General features: G+C 36.8%; 1 protein-coding gene across 1 annotated transcript in view; it reads left to right on the top strand.

Annotated features, from left to right (window-relative positions):
* The first annotated feature begins 3,564 nt into the window (after positions 1–3,564).
* Positions 3,565–5,814, top strand: part of LOC144970785 (transmembrane protein 144-like) — a 28,554-nt gene continuing 26,304 nt past the window's right edge. Inside the window, exon 1 of the mRNA XM_078910796.1 lies at positions 3,565–3,705. The gene's annotated coding sequence lies outside the window, so the exon portion shown is untranslated. The remainder of the gene's footprint in view (positions 3,706–5,814) is intronic.

The following is a 5,814-nucleotide window of genomic DNA, read 5'->3' as shown; positions in this document are numbered from 1 at the left end:
ACAACGGAAACCAACTTTGGACAGAGAGATCTGAAGTTCGGAGCGCTTATCCGGGACGGAGGATTCGCGATAACAGAAGATGGAGACACGAATGGCGAGGCTGAACGACCAACTGTGTCAAAGAGACAGGAGGAGCCAAGTAACTTATCTTATTATATTATATTTGGCAAATTTGATTTTTGTAACATTAAGGATCAGAAACCACTGGACCAATTGTCCACAAATTTTGCATTGTAAACAATGAGATCTTGCTTTCAATCTTTTCTTAGATTTTCAGCGCTACCACCACCACTGACTCTTGGCTCCTTAACTACCATCACGCCAGAATAATGCTCAAAATATCTGATATCTGGGGGGGGGGGGGGGAACAATTCATAGAAAAACGCCAACCGAGGAAAAAACTTAAGTGTGTGCCTTCCATTTTTAAAAAACGCCAAGCCAAAGCCAAAAGGAAACTGAACATCTTCTGGAATGGGAACATATTGGGGAACAACACATTTTCCGTGTACCTCGGTGTCACCTCAGACCGCACACTGTCCATCTCTCAACACACAAAGAAAGCAAAAGAAAAGGTGGCCACAAGAAACAACCTCCTAAGAAAACTGGCAAACCCTGCATGGAGCAGATCCAAACACAGTCAGGACAACCGCACTAGCCCTCTGCTATTCATCAGCCGAATGAAGGCGTTGAAAATCCGAGAAAAGAATTGCAATACAGAAAGAGCTCCTCAAGAATAAATGGAACAGAGCACGGGCAAAACTTGGAAGAACAACTGGAATCATGAAAATGTGGGGGCTGGTGGAGACTAGCTTGTGTCCATGTAGGTGCCCAAAACAGACGATGGATTCCTTAGAGAATGCTAGGATGGGCCCAGCTGCACTGACCATGACCTAAGAGACCTAAGAGTCGGCTCCCCAGATGCTTTGGAGTGGTTTCAGTGTTGGGGCGACAAGCTATGATGATGAGTTAGCCTACTAGGCAATTTGGAGGCGTCAAGCAGGGACCACTGTATTTTTAGAGACCTTGTCTCTCCTCCGTGTGCTCACAAACTATCTCTTTCGAACTCCAAATGATTCTCTCTTCCATTCATTCACATGCATACACAGACACGTACACACGCACGCGCACACACCAGCACACCCATACACACAAAAACTTACTCACATATAGACGCGAGTGTAAAATCAAACTTTACACTCGCCCACATCCATGCACAATACATTCATACCCCCCCCTCTTCCACTCTCTCTCTCTCTCTCTATCTCTCTCTCTCTCTCTCTCCCTCTCTCTCTCTCTCTCACACACACACACACACACACTCTGTCTATCTCCCACCTATTGTTCATACACTCAGCCATGACTTACAATCATACTCAATAGAAACACATACATTTATAATTCAAAACATTTGACTTCATTCACTCGTATCCATGAAATCGCGATATTAAAACCATAGCTAGCTTTGGAATTTATTCATCTACCTATTTGGGGCTTGAGAGAGTGAAAGAATAAGATTTATAGTTAACAAAAATTCGACTTAAAAATGCAAAACCCTAATTAAATTTCAGACTTTGGACGGGCTCATTTATCTATTAATATATCTGTTTTGAAACGCATTTTGAATGGAAAAAAAATTATATATATATATATATATATATATATATATATATATATATATATATATATATATATATATATATTATATATATCTGTGCACGAGTAAAAAGCAGCGTTGAGTTATCTTACGACGTTAAAAACGTATTAATCTATAAATTAAGACAATCGACAATGAGTTCAGTTTTTCATCAACACTGGAATTCTTTGTTGATTAACATATCATGCTGTTCATTGAACGGACACCTATGTTTGTATATTTTTATAAAGATTTGTGTTAAATGACTTGTAAATAAATATATACATTGGTTAAAACTCATTCTCCAATAATACATACAGGACTAAGCAACGAGTGTGGATAAATGACTTGAATCGATTAATTTTTATTGGATAATCACCAGACTCTCGTTGTTAAATTACCAATAAAGTTTTATTTTAATTATTAACAACTGTCACTCTAAGGGAGGGACTACACAATTTTTAAATGAGAGATATGCGACCGACGTGTACTTTTTTGCAGGTCCGATAACTCGCTTCCTTATGGGCTCAATGTTGTAATAGAAATCTTTTAAAATGACACAAAATATTGTCCATTCCAGCAAGGTATAACTAGGCCCATAATTGTGTTCGGATGTCAGACCTGCATGTATATATACACCCATATGAGACCCATTTCCTCAAAATGGTATTATATCAGGTTGAGTAATTTTCTGAAAATTGAATTTATAGCCTAAGATATGAGACGTTGATAAAAATCTATTTGTTTTATTGAGGACGAAGAACGTGATTTCTCAAATGTGACCCTCCGCCTCAAAACGGTATTAAGTCGGGATTGTTAAGATGTTGAAAATTGAATTTAGAGCCAGAAATATCAGACTTATGTTGAATTTTAATGTTTTATTGAGGAGAATGGATACCATATTTTAGGGTGCTAATGCCAACAATTTATATTTTTGACCAGTTGTAACATTAAATTCGGCTTTTAAGCATCTGGTTCGTGCCGACATAATACCGTTTTGAGACGATGGGTGACAAATGGCGAAAAAATAAGCTTTCATATTTCTGACTGATAGTTTTAAATTGACGTGTACTTATTTTCAGGTCTGATAACCCAATGTGTTATGAACTGATTGTTGTAACGAAATACTCTCGAACCAAAGCAAAATATTGCCCATTACAACAATGTTAAATCTAGCCCATCATTGCGTTCGGTGATCAGACCTGCTAATGTTATGTGCACCTCGTTTAAACGTATTTTCTATATTCATCACCAGATTAACTCCTATTCTAATACAATATAGAGATGATGAGTAACATATTTATATAATGACATGACGCAAGGCAAAAAACTATCATTAGGCATGGATTGTGTGCTTTGCATTATTTGCTTTTATCTAGTACACTAAAAGACTACAATGTGTATGTTTTGTATTATACACATTTTACAAAATAATTTATAATAAATTATAGTATGCCAATTAATGGCACAAACTTATCATTATGGCTATGGAGTATACTTAAATTTAATCCTGGATTGAAAAATTGTGAATTTAGAATCAATATGATGTGCATATTTATATATATATATATATATATATATATATATATATATATATATATATATATATATATATATATATATATATTATATATATATATATATTGAATCGTGTTGGATACAAATATGGTACGAATAGTGCTCCACATGTAACAATGGAGCGAATTATTATTGTAATATTTACCACGATGTTGGAGTCAGTCTACATCGATGTTTCAGGCCTTTCAGCCATCGTCAGGACTGTGTGTTACATGAGTTTGGTTTGTATATATGTTATCATTGTCGGAACATTGTTTATCAAGGTCGTGTGATAAATTGTTCTGAAGAGATTGTAATCAATCTGCTTTTTATGGTTTATAATCTATGACATACTAATTACTTTGTCATCTACATTCAATGATAATACATGTTTAGAAATTGAATAAAAAATAAGTCACAAGATTGCATGTGCATCGTACAGTTATGGTGACTAGAATCAATCGGTTGTTTGTGTTTTAATTCCTGTTCATTACTGAGTGGACTGATACAACAATGTGAGTGATTTTTGTTGGGGTTTTTTTTTTAATGCTAAAACCATTATGCTCCTGCTTCTCTTTTATTTTTTCCTTCTTAACCTCCTTCTTCTATACGGCTATGGGATCTAGTCGACGTATACATATATGCAGGTCGGACATCAGAACCCACTTATGGACCTAGTTTAATATGTTGTAATGGACAACATTTTTTTGAGATTTCCATTACAACAATGAGCCCATAAGAAATTGGGTTATCAGACCTGCTAATAAGTGCACGTAGGGTCTAGTGGTATTTCACTCGCCTTCGGACCTGAATGTCCAGGATTTGAGTCCCGTTCTGAGCGGCGTATAATTGAATCTTTGGAAAAGGCTCTTTACAAGCATTTTCTCACCGTACTTATTTGTAAAATTAGTATTTGACAACAAGGTTGTCTCTGTCAGAAAAGAAATTATTGTAATATCGGTTTACAGGCGTCATGTCTCGTCCAACATGTTAATTGTCGCGGTTTCTAGGGACCCCTTGTAAAGAGCAATGAGTAGGTTTAGTGGATATTGCGCTATATAAACGCTGAAGTTCTTTTTCTTTTCACAATCCCCTTTCTCATTCTCTTCCTCTACGTCTTTATCTTTATCCCTTTACAATAACACAGAACATCTGATCAGTAGTCATAAAATCTATGTATGTGCGGCTATTTTATCAAGTGGTATGACAATCGCTTTCGGATCGGAAGGTCCTCGGTTCGAGCCTCGCTCGGCACATAATGATAGTTGAGTCCTTGGAAAAGGCTCTTTACTCACATTCTCTCACCGTACTCGGGTGTAAAATGAGTACATGGCCGTTAACAGCATTTGAAAAAATGGCAATATCTTTTAACAGGCGTCTTGTCTAGTTCTACATGTTACGTGTTGCTGTTGGTCAGGGACCTCTTGTAAAGCGCTTTGAGTTTTTGGTCTTTCTTTCTTCTTTTCTTTTTTCTTTCTCTGTTCTCCCTTTCATCTTCTCATCATTTCTTCATCATCATCATCATCATCATCATCATCATCATCATCATTATCATCATCATCATCATCACCATCATTATCATGATCGTCGTTGTCGTTATCCTCATCATTTCATAATGTTTATTCTTTACATGCTTAAATTCTGAATATAAGTAGGGATATGTTTCGTTTATTTTTGTTGTTTTGTTTTGTTTTATTTTTTCTTCTTCTTGTTTGTTGGGGAGGGGGGAGGGGTCTTTGGGGTTTCTTTGTGTGTATGTGATCTTTTTTTTTTTGGGGGGGGGGGGGGGGGTTGGGTTTTTTTTGTTTTTTTGTTTTTTTTTTTTGTGTTTTTTTTTTGTTGTTATTTGTTACTATCATTTTTTTTCAATTGGAATGTACATTGTGATAGAGAAAACGGATAAACACAGCACCGTTTTGAGACGTTTGGTCATATATATTGGATAAACCGGTAGCCAAGATTGAATGTTTTCGGCTCATCCGGAGTAATGAAGATAATATTATAGTCGACGTCACTTTGAAAGGTAGTGAAATACTTCAGTCATCTACTAGGGCGTCATGTCGCCATACAAGTAATCTCACTTGAGTTATGGTTATCTATACAGTTTATTCATCGTCAACAAAATTATTTTGTCAGTCAAAGATTAGTTTAAGGACATTCCACAAACGAGGTGTAATATTGATAAAGAAGACAAAAAATCATAGTCACTTAGAGCTTGCTAGTTTGCTTTGCCTCTCTGTGGCATGAAACACGCAATAGGTTCAAGATGCAAAATTAATATCTTGCTTTGTAAAAGGGGGCCCCGATAGCTCAGTTGATAAAGTACTGGCTTCACACGTAAAGGGAACGAGATCGATCCCTGGTGCAATCGAGATATTTAATTCTGACAAAGCAACCCATCCCCGTCCATTCGGTTATTATTGGGTAGCTGGATCTTTTAAATCTGGCGGAAGTAAGTTGCGACCGACTAGCGTCCCATCCCAGGGATAGCAGGTAACTGCTATTGTCCTTTTCATGCTACAGAAACCGGTTTTTCTGCGACTATGTGGTCCAGTTGTATGACACTTGCCTTCGGATCGGAAAGTCCTGGGTTTGAGTCTCGCTCTGAATGGCGCATAGTTGAG

This window comes from Berghia stephanieae, chromosome 4 (assembly GCF_034508935.2).
Source record: "Berghia stephanieae isolate SIO BIC M18660-M18661 chromosome 4, UCSD_Bste_1.3, whole genome shotgun sequence".
Lineage (NCBI taxonomy): Eukaryota > Metazoa > Mollusca > Gastropoda > Nudibranchia > Aeolidiidae > Berghia > Berghia stephanieae.
Note: the sequence above shows the minus strand (reverse complement) of the source record. Positions and strands in the feature narration are given on the sequence as shown.